Consider the following 15,261-nt stretch of genomic DNA (forward strand, 5'->3'; position numbering starts at 1 on the left):
GTGAGTTTAGTCATATATCAGATATAATACCTTTCAAGATCTTTTCATCAGTAGACTAGCCCTCACCTTCCTGAAAAACCAAAGTGGTTTTTCCCCCCTTTCTCCATGTTCCAAATGTTTAGAGTCCTGTTTTCCCCTGCTCATGGGATGGACGTGTGATGTGGCATTGTGAGTGATGGCTGAGACAAGTGTTTGGTGACTGCCACGCTGCTGTGGTGGGTGAGTGGCTTAGACACGCACTTCAACTCAGACAGATTCTAAAATCCCAGGAGGAAATCGTAAAACCAATTCTGCATTTGGATTGTGGTTATTGTATTCTCTCCTTTGTTCTATACTCAAATTATCCGCAGATTTCACTCAGAACGGAACCAAATCCTACCTGAGCCTCCTACAGAAAATGCATGGAGCCTCCAGAAACTCTCGGCAATCGAACAAAGCCCTCACTTGTACAACTTTTTAAAGCAATTCTTTAAAATTTATCACTTGCCTGTTGTATTTCCCAGGGGCATCTTTTCGAATGTTGTTCCAAAGAAATAATGTTTCTGGGTTGAACATGGTGAATGTGTAACTAGAATGGATGTCAAATTCTTGACAAAAAGGTTTTCTCATGAGTGTTTTGCAAGTAATATAATGAATTCTCACTATAGTCTCCATAAAGAGTCAAGTTCCTTATTATGGTAAGGTATTCTAATTCACTCAGAGTCAGAATAATCAGAGGAAGCACCACATTTAAATATGTATGATTATGTGTGTATATAAATATTCATATTATACAGATTATTAGTTACACCCTATGTCACTAAGCCCAGGGGGAGAGTAACATAATTTAAAATACACATTCCACATTTCAATGTTTAAAACATTCTAAGTCATTATGAAATATATGTTAACTAGTAATGTTAATATAACTTTCTCTTGCAATAGTCGTGTGTGGGTACATACATATATAATATAAAAAATATCTTGTTAAATAAATTAAATATATTCTTATATGAGATAAAACTGCTTTCTATTCCATAAATATCAAGAACATATTAGCTGTCAGTGAATGGTAGATTAAATTCATTTCTAATGAGTTAAAATTTGAAGCAAAGATTTAAAGATTCTTGCATATAATATTCTGGTCAGAAAAAAAAAAATGTCATGAATCTACAGAGCAAAAATCCCTGGAGTCAACATTTCTCCAAGAGTATATGGCAATTTCTGATGGCTTAAAACACAAATTTAAGGAGCCATTGCAGGAAGCAGATCCAAATCCCTGAGTAGAGAGAGAAATTGCATTGAAGGAAAGCTTGTCCACGTAAGGGCCTCTGATAGGTAGCTCATTCAGAAGATAAAACAGGAAAAATCTAGAATTCTCATGAGAACTACACATTTAGTATATGCCAATTTTGGATGTAGTAGTGCCTCCTAGCTCCCGGAAGAAGGAAAAAAAAAAATGTGAAAGAGATTGTGTGCACATACAGTGCAAGGAGAGAGAAACACACACACATTCAGAAGAAACACATTTTTACATCCAGGGCTCAAAGTTTCTTACTGATAAGAATAAAATGCTCTCAAACCAAATCTTTTAAATACAAAATGAAAGAAGCCACAATTATTTTGATTTATCAGGAAAAATCACAGATATAGACATAATGACTATCAATATTAGAACTAGCATATTTAATATATAAAATAAACCTATTTGATGTACTTAAAGAAACTAAATTGACTAAAAATATAATGAAGGAAAAGAGAATATAATACACAACAGTAAATTTAAATATGAAATAAACAGAAACTCTAGAATGGAAATTATAATAGAAATTAAGTGGCTACGCACCAAAATAAACATAACTTAAGACAGAATTAGAGATAGATTTGAAAAAATTATACAGATAGTTTGAAGAAATTATACAGGAAATGCTCTGTAGAAGAGAGGGGCTACATTTTTTTCCTTTTGACCATGCCACGAGGTTTGCAAGATCTTAGTTCTCCCACCAGGGATCAAACCCGGGCCCATGGCAATGAAAGCTCTGAGCCCTAACCACTGGACGGACAGGGAATTCCCTACCTTTTAAAGAGTTAAAAAGATGCATAGGATAGTGTGAGACCTACTAGCACCATATCAGAACTCCAGTTAGAATAATAAAGAGAAGAAGGGAGGAGGACAAATAGGAAGTTGTGATTCCCACCTTTCCAGATTTGTTTAAATATACCAATTTACATATTTAGGAAATTCAGTGAGACCCAGCCAGAATAACTGTATATATATACATATATTATATACACACACATACATATATATATATACACACAAATTATGCATTATATATATACATACATATTATACACTATGCATTTTATTTATATATATATATATATATATATATATATATATATATATATATATACACACACATAATTAAAAAACAAACTTGGCTCACATGATTATGAGGGCTGGCAAGTCTATAACCTGCAGGGCAGCCCACGGGCTGGAAATTTAGGCAGAAGTTGGTGCTTCAGTCTTAAGGCAGAATTTCTTCTCAGGGAAACCTCAGCTGTTGCTCTTAGGGCCTCCAACTGATTGGATGAGGCTTACCCACCTTATTGAGGATAATCTCCTTTATTTAAGGCCAACTCATTGTAGATATAAACCATATCTAAAAAATAGTAAAAACAATAAAGAAAATTAAGAAAACTAAAATTTTAAAATACCAAAAAAATTGATGTCTTTAGCAAGAGTGACCAAGAGAAAAAGATGGAAGATTCAAATTATTAAAATCAGGAATGAAAAAGGGAAAATTACAACTGGCTTTACAGATATAAAGATCATAAGGAGCTACTCTGAACAAATGTATATCAACAAATTATATAACACAGATGAAGTGAGTAAATTCCTAAAAAGATACCAAAACTGACTCAGAAGGCATAGAAAAACTGAATAGATCCATAACAAGTATACAGATTGAGCATTCAAAACAATTTTCCCACAAAGAAAAATCCAAATCCACATGACTTTGCTGGTGAAGTATAATGATTATTTAAGGAATTAACCCTAATCCAAGAGGAAAAAAACACTTTCTAACTCATTTTATGAGACCAGTTTTATCAGACAGCAAAATATTACAAGAATATTGATGCAAAATACCTCAACAAATTTCTAGAGAAGTGAATCTAGCATATGAAAAGGATTATATATCATGACCAAATGGAATTTACCACAGGATTCTAAGGATGGTTAATATGCAAAACTTAATCAATATAATATACCGTATTAATAAAAAGAAACATAAACACACAATCATAACAGACACAGAAAAATCATTTGACAAAATCCAACACTTTTATGAAAAAAAATGCTAAGAAAACTAGGAGTAGAAGCAAACTTCCTCAACTCAATGAAAGGATCTACCAAAACAAAGCAAAACAAAAATTAATTAGCATTATACTTAAGGATGAAACTCTGAAAGCTTTTCTTCTATGACCAGAAATCAGAGAAGGATGCTGTCTTGGTCCATCCAGGACATTATAATAAACTACCATAGACTGAGTGGCTTATAAACAATAGAAATTTGTTTCTCACAGTTCTAGGGTCAGAGGAAGTCTGAGATGAATATGCTGGCAGATTCAGTGTCTGGTGAGAGCCGGCTTCCTGGTCGAGACAGCTGTCTTCTTGCTGTGTCTTCACAAAGCAGAAGAGTGAGGGATCTCCCTGGGGTCTCTTTTATAAGGGCACTAATCCCACTCATGAAGGCTCTACCAGCATGACTTAAACACCTCTCAAAGGCCACACGTCCAAAACCCACCACATTGGGGGTTAGAATTTCAAAATATGAGTTTTGAAGGGACACAGATATTCAGTCTATAGCAAGTTCGAGAGAATTCCTGTCTTTAAAGTAGGTAAAAAATAAAAATAAGAAAAATGTTGATTGAATCTATAAGGATTTTACATTACTTCTCCCACAAAGGGAAAGGAGAGAGAAGATCTGGTTTACTGGTGAAGGGCTTAGAACTTGGAATTTAAGAGATTTTGGTTTGAAGCCTGCTTCTTCCACAAAGTCCCACCCTTACCATTTCTGAGGCCCCAAAAGTCCATGTGTAATATATCTAAGTATTGCAAATAAAGCTATCAGGATGTTAAATAAAATATATTCTCTCCTCCTACCTTGACAAATATATTTTTATAACAATCTGGAAGGCTAGAACCACATTGAGACTCAGAGTTCTCCCCAAGTTGCTGACCTAATACTCCCTCCTCTTGCTTCCAACTCTGTGAAGCATCATGAGGAGTCTGATCTACATGGACACGGACACACCACCTGCACAACCAAGCTGAGTCCTTTTGTACCTGGGGTAAAAATCCTGAGTGGTATGGCTTACCCTTGGGAGGAGAAAACATCCATACTGGCGATGGAAGTAAGCTGGGGCCATTTGGGTAGGGATTCAGGAGTCCAGGTTCCTTGAGCATGGTCTACAGAGGGGCGTAATAGCTCTCGTGGGCATGTCCCTTTGCTGTTCAGGACTCCCTGCCTGTGCACAGAGATGTGGTCAGAGAAGGACCACAGTGGAGCCTTCTGAGGCACTGGTTCCTCTGTGTCTCCAAGGACAGTACTGTTTCCACCAATTACTTGTGTGACGTTTGGCAAGTATTGTTATCCTCAGGTGGAGAATGGAGGTAATACCTCATTGGATTATGAGAGTTAAAGAAAATCAAAATTAAAGAAAAAATATTCTACATTGCCTAATACATGGAATAATGAGTGAGTTATCTTTCTCTCTTCCTCCTTTCATTGTTGCTTTAATTTCTCCCAGATTACTCATTTATATAATAAGGCTAATATTAGTGCTTAATTCTCAGGATTGACATCATGAATACATCACATAATATGTGTCAATGAAAAAATAAGAGGTCCATAAGTGGCATACGTGATTGTCTATAGATAAGGCACTGAATTGAAGAAGAAAATCTCCACTTGGGAAAACATAAGTGGAATACATAACTATGTGGGAGTTTCTGGTAGGACCATCTTGATACGTTTTCATACGAATTTTTTTCTGTTAGTTGACCTAGAAACTAATTCTTGCTTTAGTTTTAGCCAAACCTGATAATATACAAACCCAATTTGGGAAACACACCAAAGACTTATCACATAATCTCCAATAATATGTGTCACGGAGATTTCTGTTGGTGCCAGTCTTCAGATGTTCTGCTTTCCCCTTGGCCAGCATCAGCAGATGGCATCTTTCAGAGAAGTTGGCCTGGAGATGTAATTGGGGAAGAAACTCTACGTGCATGTAATCTGAAAACTGTCTAGATCCTGATAAAACAGGAGTCATGGTGGGATTTTGAAAGTTAGCAGGAATCATCAACAGAGTAAAATATTCTCCTTACATGAGTCCTGAATCGTCTTTCTTACCCAGTCAGGTTCTCTATCTACATGCATGTATAACATTATGAAACCCTCTGATTTTTTCTTTTCTTACAGCAGCTTTATTCAACCACCACTTCTGCTGCTCTACTCACCACACACTCCCGACAGCCTCAATGAAGGTACAAATTTATCAATAAGCAGTGTATCCTCCAGAATAGTCTAGAAAGTTTAATGAACTCTGATTCATGGAAACCTCTCAGATACTGATGTTTTAACTGACATTTGGCATGAAGTAAAATAGAGTTACAGGATTTTGCATTGTTAATTTAAGGCATCATATTAGCTTTCGGAAAAGTCAGTGAATCTCATATAAAACTCATTTAGTTGAATCAATAAATTTTAATGAAGATCTTTCTGGATACAAATAGGAAGGGAATAAACTCAACAAAATTTTTAATCTGTCACCAGCCCAGCTTTCTCCAATCAATACACTTTTTGTCCTGATTCCTTTTTAATGAGAAAAGTTGATTTTCCACTGCCCCCGAGTTCCTTTATCGTGAGAATATATTCTAAAATAGTAAGAATATATGGCCATAGCCTACTTATTTTAAAAGGAATATGTTTAACATGTAATCCATTATTTTGTCTATGTGAGGAGAAATTCCACTGAGAGATAATTCAGTGTGTAATATTTTTTAATATTTCAAAAGAATAATCGCTTAAATTGTAATGTAATGTTAAATTTAATAGACAAATGTACAGAGGTCTGTGTGAAAAAGTTATTTTACTTTCTCCATATAATATTCTTAAAACACATTAAAATTCAATTAATTCAGGAGAATCAATCAAAGCCCTCTGTTTTACAATGCATTGTGCCATATGCATGTGTATGTACATGTTTGTGTATGTGTAGAGAAATAGGGCTAGAGAGAGGGCTAGAGAGAGAGAGAGGGATAGAGAGAGAGAGAGAGAGAGAGACAGACAGACAGATACAAATAGAAGGAAACATAAAAATAGAAGTGAAAAGAAAACGTTTTTTCTATAGTTTCAAACTTCAGGAAAGTTACTTAAGTCTTTCTTTTTCCACAAGGCAAAAGAAAGATACATATTAATGAATCCAACAGTACTATTCTTCTTTTCAGTCAATAAAGCAAAGTAGGCAAGTATAGTCAGAGATGAATGCAGAAACTAGAGCCAAGGAATGATAAATTAGAAATGGAGGATACCTGATAATATTTTACACAAAATACCTAAGAAATTGACACATGTTTTTCTCCTTCTATTTTAAATGATCCTCACCCTTTCTATGTCAAGAATTCCCAGTTAGGGTTTAGGAAGAGAAGGAGCTGAGGAAGCCAATAGTTGGTTGCATTTGCTTTTCTATTTCAAGCTGTCGCAGCTGCAAAATCGCTCAATGTAACTCCACAGGGAGTGCTACCCAGCTATGCAAATGAATTCCAAATGTGACAAGTGCCAGCATGGGCGGTGGTGACTGTGGAGGCTGAGTGACTGCCACCAGTCTGTCTGATGGATTGACTCAGACCACCAAGGAGCCAGCGTCATTGATTTCTGCTTATCCATCTCATCTCTGTGACCTCTCCTTGGAAGGAAGGAAAGGAAGAGAGAAAGAGAGGTACAAAGAAAAAATAAAATTAAAATGTTTCTTTATCTACTTGTCCCTGCTACTCCTAATTACTTTCATCATCATGGCATTTCCCTTCACCACATACTTTACTCATACCAGAACCAGATTAATAACTAGCTTTTATTTCTCCTCTATTCTAATGATGTGATTTGGTTTAGTGTTGCTTAATTGATATTTGTGTCATATTCTTTAGAATTTACTAATTGAAGCATAGAGATAATGTAGAGTTGTTCTGGTATGATATAAACTCTAAACCATGTAGGCAGAAAATATAAAATATTGTTAGTACTCTTTCACAAAGAAGCTCCAGTGTTATGTTATTTTCCATTTCGGCAGGAGTCCCTGGCTTTGGTGAAACAATCCCTTGTTCCTGCATTGAAACATTTTGGTGGATGAGAGGTTACAGGAGAGAGGAGAGACGTAGAGTGAGAACGTCAAAAAAGGAGATAGAATTAAGAAACCAAAATGTCCCAAAGAGGTTCATGGAACCTCTAGAATGCGGTCTAGAATGTATTTATTTCAAAGTGTTTTTGTTCTCTTAATCTTCTTCATCTGAACTGTTGTAAGTCATTCTCCTTTATGAAAGCAGATTTTTCATGGAGAAGAATTGTACCTTCTGTTTAAGAGTTTAAGAGCTATCCCTCTCGTTTAAAGAGTTACAGCGAAGGCAACGATGGGATGATAAAAGCAGGGCAGATGTACAGACAAGTTTCTGCTTATTTTTTCCTTGGGGATTCACACTTCAATTCCCATGACCTCTTTGAAATTCCTAACTGTGTTTGTTTTAAAAATTCCTTTATTCACTTGTGTTCAGTTTGTAAGCAGAATTTAGTGGCAATATAAAAGACAGGGTATATGGTTGAAGAATTATTATTTTTTTAATGGGGTTTCATCTTTAAGAGAGTCTTTAAGCAATAAAAGACATCAGAGGATAGATGACATCAAGATGTGGCTATAAGATCCACTTTCAAGGATTCAGAGACATTTAAGGAAGTGGATAATAGGATCAGCTAAAATTGACAAAGTGCTTCCAAGAATCATCAGTGCTCTGTGCTACAACTGTCTCACACAAGGACCAACATATAAAAGGACGTGACTCAAAAAGATTTATGGATGGTCCTTTTGGAGCATGGTATAAGTCCCTATTACATTCATAGGAAACCCAGAAAGGATTTAAGAAGCTGGTATGAAAGAAAACTCCACAAGTAGCTTGGACTAAAAGGACCAGAAAGTTTGTAATAAAAGGAAGGGTCTGAGCTTCTTAATTTCTAGGATAAGGAAGCAGAATAATAGCTATTCAACAGCAAAGTTAAATTATATTTTTCATTTTTATTTTTAATCAACTTTATATAAAACCTATATATGTATAGTGATTATATAGTTCACTGAATTTTGAAAAATACGTGTACCTATGTAACTGCCACCATAATCAAGATACAAAACATTTCCATTTTCCTAAAAAGTTTATTTTGCCAGTTAATCTCCATCCACTCCTGTGCTCCATGCAACTACTGTCTCTTTTATATCACTATTGATATAAAAACATAAGCTATCCAATAGCCTATTAAAGTCTGATATCTATTAATATGTAGCCCTATTTCTATTAAAATTGTATAAGTAATGTTTTTTCCTACAAAACAAATTTCAGCCTAAGATGTCAGTGCTGGTGAATTATATCAAACATTTAGGGAGAAAAAAATGTCAGTCTATACAATCATTTTTTCAGAAAATGGAAGCAGAAGGGACACTTCTCAATACATTTTATAAGACAAGTATAACCTTGCTTCCAAAACCAGATAAAGGTATTGCAAAAAAAATTTAAACCAACATCACTAATTATATAAAAGCAAAACTCCTTAACAAAATGTTAGAAAATAAAAACCGGTGATATATAAAATGGACAATATGTTATAATTAAGGAACTTCATCATAGGAATGCAAGGTTTGTTCAATATATTTTTTAAAAACTCAATAAAGGCAATGCACCAAATTAAGAGCATATCGGAGAAAAATATAATGAGTGAATAGATAAAAAAATCACATCTGACAAAATTTTAAATGAATTCATCATAAAAATTCTCAAAAAGGTAATAATATAAAGCAACACCCTTAACCTGATAAAAGCTATCTACCAAAATCCTATAACAATATTATACTTATGAGTGAAAGAATGTTTTCTTCTATATTAAGACAAGACAAAATGTCTCTCTTCACTACTTCTATTCATATTGTACTTGAGTTCTCAGTGCAATATGAGAAGAAAAATACCTGAAACATTACCAAATACAAACAAAGAAATCAGTTTTCTTTATTCACTGGTGATACATACATATGTGTAGAATATCCTAACAAATCCAGAAAACAGCTACCAGAACTAAAAATGTGTATCTAGCAGAATCAGATGTTACAAGTTCATTATATAAAAATCAATGTATTTTAGTATATTAACAATAAACATTGGGAAATATATCTTCCTTTACACTTCTAAGAATAATTCCACCCTAATTTTTCTTTTTCTGGTCCTTTAATTAGATGTATTTTCAATAATCTGACATTTTTATATACTTCTGTACTCTGATCATGTTTTTTAAATGTTACCTATGGGTTTCAATTTTGATAATTTCCATTTACCTGTCTTCAGATTTACTAATCCTATCTTCCGTTGCATTAATTAAATCTATTTCATGATCATTTACTTTCTGATATTGTATTAATTATAGAATATCTGCTTTTTGTTTAAGAGATTGCAATTATCTGCTAACATTCTGCACTTTTTAAGATCCATGACTTCACTGTCCTCTTCTTATTAAAAAATATGTATTTGAAGTAAAGATATCATCTATTAATTTCAGCAGTTAGACTGTCTGTGTATCTACTTTTATTTTACTCTTTTCCTCTTGACTATAGGTTTTATTTTCTTGCTGTTTTCTTTGTCTCAAAAGTTCTTCCTTTGTCTCATAATATATAGTAAATGACATTGTCATTATTCTTCCCCAGATAGTGTGTATTTATTTTCTGTTAGGCAGATAGGATGAGGAGCTGAATCTGTGAACAATTAGTAATACATCTTGTCTGCAATTAAGGTGAAGCTTTGCTTAAGCATGGTCTACCTCTAATTTCAAGTGTCCTACAGGAAAGAACTGTAGAATGTTTATGGCAAACCACTTCACATAATGGAGTTTTTGTCTTCTAAGCACCCAAAGTGTATGAGAGATTAGCTTGCTTTTCAGCTCTGCCTTATTCACAGGCATAGGACGCTCTGGTTTTTAGCAAAGAGCCTAGAAGGGCTCTGACTTTTCTATCCTGAAAGTTCTTTCCTTCAGAGTTTTTGAAGTTTGCTTTTTCTTCCTGCACCACACAAGTTCAAAATCTTGGGATTGTGTTAAAAGAGAGAATTTTTATGTCTATAATATGGGAGTCTTCTAGTTTGTCTCTGACTCCTCAGTTTCAGTAGGAAGTAGGATATGTTGCTCTGAGTTTCTGGTCCAGCTTCCAGATTCTTTATAGCCCCATCCTTCAGATAAAGTTCTTTTGAGATAAATGATGATGGCTTTGGGGGTTCTCTAGATTTGAATCTGTCGTTCCACTCATCCAGCCATCAAATACTATTATTGTTAATATAATATGAATGCTATTGTTTTGTTTAATTACTGTTTTTAATAATTGCATATATTGTTTTGGCATAAAACAATACATAATAAAGCGGAAAAGAGAAAAAGTGGATTTCAGACATGGATTATTTGAAGGATGACTTAGCCAGGATTCTAAATTTTGCTAAATGTTGTATTCCATAAAAGCTCCCACATTTATTAAAAGGATACAGTCATCAATCTTGCCTATTCAAAATGCAGCGTTCATTGGAACCCTGACCACTGACCCACAAAAGAAATTTCACAGTGTCCATTCCCTGGAAGATTTGCTTGTATTTTTCTTCAGGGTTTTTCACAAAATTCTACTGGGTTTGCACATCTGTTTGAAAGCTCAGAGTACAACTGAAGTTGTAATTTAAATGTAGATAATGCCCATAGCAAGAATTGTAATAAGAACTACTAATTATTGTGCACCTACTGTGTGCTAAGCTCACTACTTGTATTACTATCATCTAATTCTCTCCTGGAGTTTATGAAGTAGGAATATTTGAAAATGCAAAACTGAAACCTAGATGAGAAATAACTTGCCCAAGGATACATAATGATAGCTCTATGATCCTGACAGTAAAAGAAGGAACTGTGATCATGGGCACAAAGCAAAGTGCCTTCAATAATAGAACAGCAACTTAAGGTCATTTGTTGTGACATAATAGCTCCCTCCAACTCTGTTGGGGTCCTGAATATTACAGCACAATAATTGTTATTCGTAACGATGTTCCTTACAATATCAAATGAAAAGATAAAATAATAGTTATTGTTTAATAAATCGGGGAACAATGAAATGCACTTTAGAAATATGTAGCTATTTCCAGAGTAGTCAGTTATCATTATGTAGTAGTTAATAGCTATTTTAACTTATATGTGAAAAATGAAAATAAAAAGCAAATTCTATAAGAAAACATACCAAAATATGTAGACATCAATAGGATTAGTATGGCTTTTTTTTACATTTGTGTATTTTTCTCAAATTTTCTATTTGAAGGCAGGAAATAAAACCCATAAAATAATGTTTTTTTCAGTTAAAAAATAAAAGATGCATTTATGGACATTGTGGGCATCTCAGTCTATCACTAGAACACTTCTGGTAATACCCTCATGCTTTTCAAAACCTGCTATTTTGTCACAGGTAATTACAGCATGACTTTTCAAACACATAATTATTTCGTCATTATGGATTGTAAATAAAAATAATGAGATTCCTAATTGTGTTTTCAGACTCTGTAAGGATAGGCCAGGTTAAGCTACAGTAACAACACCTATATAATCTCAGTTAACTAAGAGAAAATGTACTTCTCACCACCACAGTCTGTGCAAGTTGGCTACTCTCCATCCATTTGTTAGCTCAGCCTTGCAGACTGCTTTGATGTTATGGTACCTCAGGACCCATACCTGCTCCCACATGCAAAGGTAAGAATGTTCCGGAGAGTCCAGAACTAGCAGTTCAGTGACATGTCAGTTCTACCCACTTTTCCTTGACCAGTGAAGTCACTTGGCCACGCCTAATCTTGAAATGGTGGTGAATTTCCACAACCTTGTGCTTGAAAGGAGAGGAACAGGAAATGCTGTTGAGCAACCTTAACATCTACCACCAAAACACATACATGAAAAACAAAATACAATATCTTGATGCTTAGTCAGCAATTATTTTAATCTGATGAAATGGATTATGCTATGCCAAGAACAACTAAATTTTCCTCCAAAAAATAAGATTTTACAAAGACCCTCAGAAATTTGTTATAGAGCTAAAGGTCTGAAAATTAAGAAATTAAATGTCAAATTTAATTTAGTATAGACTTGATATATTAGCATAATATTTAAAATTTTTTTATTGAAGTATAATTGATTTATAATATCATGTTAGTTTTAGGTGTACAGCATGGCAATTCAGTTATATATACATATATATATTCTTTTTCATATTGTTTTTCCCTATAAGTTATTATATTAATATAATATTAATCACTAAAATTAAAATAATGACTAATTTGATTCTTAATAGACTAAAATTTGTATAACTGTTTTGGATTAGGTTAGAATTAAGAGACATTTTCTCTCATCTGAATATTATAAAATATTCAGTAGCAAAGAATCTTTTAATAACATGCTGACTGCTAATGTGATGGAGAGAAATAGTTATAGAACCCATTTCTATAACTAGAGAAAGAGTTATATAAACTATTTCTATAACTAGAGAAATAGTTATAGTTTAGCAAGGCAATTTGTCCCCATTTTTACGTGCATGCAATATTGGGAAATATTGCTCTAGTCATTTAAAGACATAATAAGAATGGCAATGTAATAATAATAAGCAGCAGTATGCACTACTTTAGGTAATAGTTCATTTCTTTTAACTATAGTAACATAATTGATATGTTTCAAAATACTGTAAGAACCATAGATTACACAAGCATACTAAAATTTTGGAAATCTTTATTTAACTTCAGATAAACATTCCCTGAAATGTAGAATAAATTTCAATTTGATGATATTTTAAATTCATTAAAATATTCATTCCAATGAATTTAATGAAAGGTCATTACTAAATTAAATGAGAGGTTATTCTCCATTTTTAGCTTATCAGAGAATTTTTTAAAGCAAAGCTTGCTGCAGAGGTTGGGGAAAAAATGTTTACAATACACATATCTTTTAAAGAACTTACATTTAGAATACATTAACAACCCTCACTGCTCAATAACAGAAATAAAAATTTAATCAAAAATGGCAACAAATAGAAACTTCACAAAGATGATATAGGAATAACCAATGAGCATATCAAAAGGTGCTCAATATCACTGGTCATCGGGAAAGAGAAAATAAAACTATCATGAGATGAAATTTTCCAATCCAAAAGAATGTCAAAGTTAAAATTAATGACTAAACAAAATGTTGGCAACAATGTGGAGCAACTACAACCTGTATACATTACCGATGGGAGTGCAAAATGATGCAGCAATCTGAAAAATTCTTACCAAGCTAAATATACACTGAGGTTATGACCCAACAATTTTAATTTTAAGTACTATCTGTCCAAGAGAAATGAAAAATGCTTACCTAAAGACTCATGTAAAATTTTTCATAACAACGCTATTTTAACAACCCCAAACTGGAAAAAAAAAACAAATTTTCATCAACAAGAAAATGATTTTTAAAAAGTCAAACATACAATGGAATGCCTACTCAGTAATTTTATTTTAAATGAGCTATTGGCATATGCAATAACATGGAGGAATCTAAAAAAATGTTAAATAAAAAAGTTAAATATTTACATAAAGTTGTAGAACAAACAAGATTAATTTATAGTAATAAAAATCTGAACAGTGAGTAGAAAAGTACTGAAGAGGAGCACAAAGAAAACTTCTAAGGGGATGGACATATTCTCTATCTTGTTTTGGTGATGCTAATGTGTATTTGTCAAAATTAATTAAATTGTACACTTAAGGTGTGTGCATTGCACTATTTATAAACTTTACCTCAATTAAAAAAAATTGAAAAAGTCCAGAATTACTGTTTACTTAATATTTATTTTTCTGTCTTTATATCTCTGGTAGTTATTGGTTTATCTAATGTGTTCTCCATTTCTGCAATTTAACATTACAGTGATAACAAAATGTTGAGGCCTGAGCATTTCAGCTATCAGAAACAGCAAGTCAAAAACTCAAGGGACTGGCAAAGGCCATATCCAGAACATCAGAGAACACTGGGGTGAGTGGGCCATGATGAGTAAGGGGAAGAGGAGAGGATGAGGATGCGGGGCGGACAGGCAGAGCCAGATATGCAAGGACCTTTAGGTTTAACAGCACATGTAAACATGTCCCGATGAGATCCATTATTTTTCTTTGCCTTGCCTTAACTTTAAACAAAAGGCTGCATAAAATGAGTTGGAAATTATAATTACTATTTTGACACAGCTGGAAAAAGTCCCTGAAAGTAAAGGCTTGCTTCTAATATTCCCTGGCACAAGCCAACATAAACAGTACATTACCTTGTGTTCGAAACCCCAATGCCACATTAAAGGAGAGTCCTTTGAGGGATGCCATATGGTTTGTAAAAGTTTGATTACAGCAGCTATTTCTGAAGATTAAAGTAAGATCTTCCTTTTTCAAAAGATCATGCGTGAACACATACAACCCCCCACCAAATAGACACACTTATACCACGCTAGATCCTTGGTAGACATCCAACTATCACAAATTAAATAATGTTGTCAGCTTTGCTTGGAGAGTGGAGGAGAAATTAAGGATGTATGTTTGTGTGTTTTAAATAATACATTTTATATTTATATAAAGGTAAATATATTTCTTTGCATGTGTGTGCCTCTCTGAGTCTATCGATGTAATGACAGTTAGCATCTACATTAGTGATTTCTTTGTGCCGGGAACTCTTCTATGCATTAACTAAAGCACACCACGGCCTTATGAAGTAAATATACTATAATGAGTTCCAGTTTATCGTTGCAAGATGTCTGGTTTTAATGTTTTTTTGATCTTAGTAGTGTTGCTCCTTAATTTCTATATCCTCAATTTATTGGGGATTGCAAAATAATTATTATTTATAAATTTATTATACTTTTTGTTAGGTAATTTTCTAATGAGACTCTTTCCTTCATCTT

At 33.6% G+C, this 15,261-nt stretch overlaps 1 long non-coding RNA gene across 1 annotated transcript in view; it reads left to right on the forward strand.

Annotated features, from left to right (window-relative positions):
* Nucleotides 1-2,370: 2,370 nt before the first annotated feature.
* The window catches only part of LOC309634534, a 61,778-nt gene continuing 48,887 nt past the window's right edge, over nucleotides 2,371-15,261 (forward strand). The window contains exon 1 of the long non-coding RNA XR_014248189.1: nucleotides 2,371-6,990. This is a non-coding gene — a long non-coding RNA (uncharacterized lncRNA). The remainder of the gene's footprint in view (nucleotides 6,991-15,261) is intronic.

This window comes from Balaenoptera borealis, assembly GCF_965194805.1.
Source record: "Balaenoptera borealis genome assembly, chromosome: 9".
Lineage (NCBI taxonomy): Eukaryota > Metazoa > Chordata > Mammalia > Artiodactyla > Balaenopteridae > Balaenoptera > Balaenoptera borealis.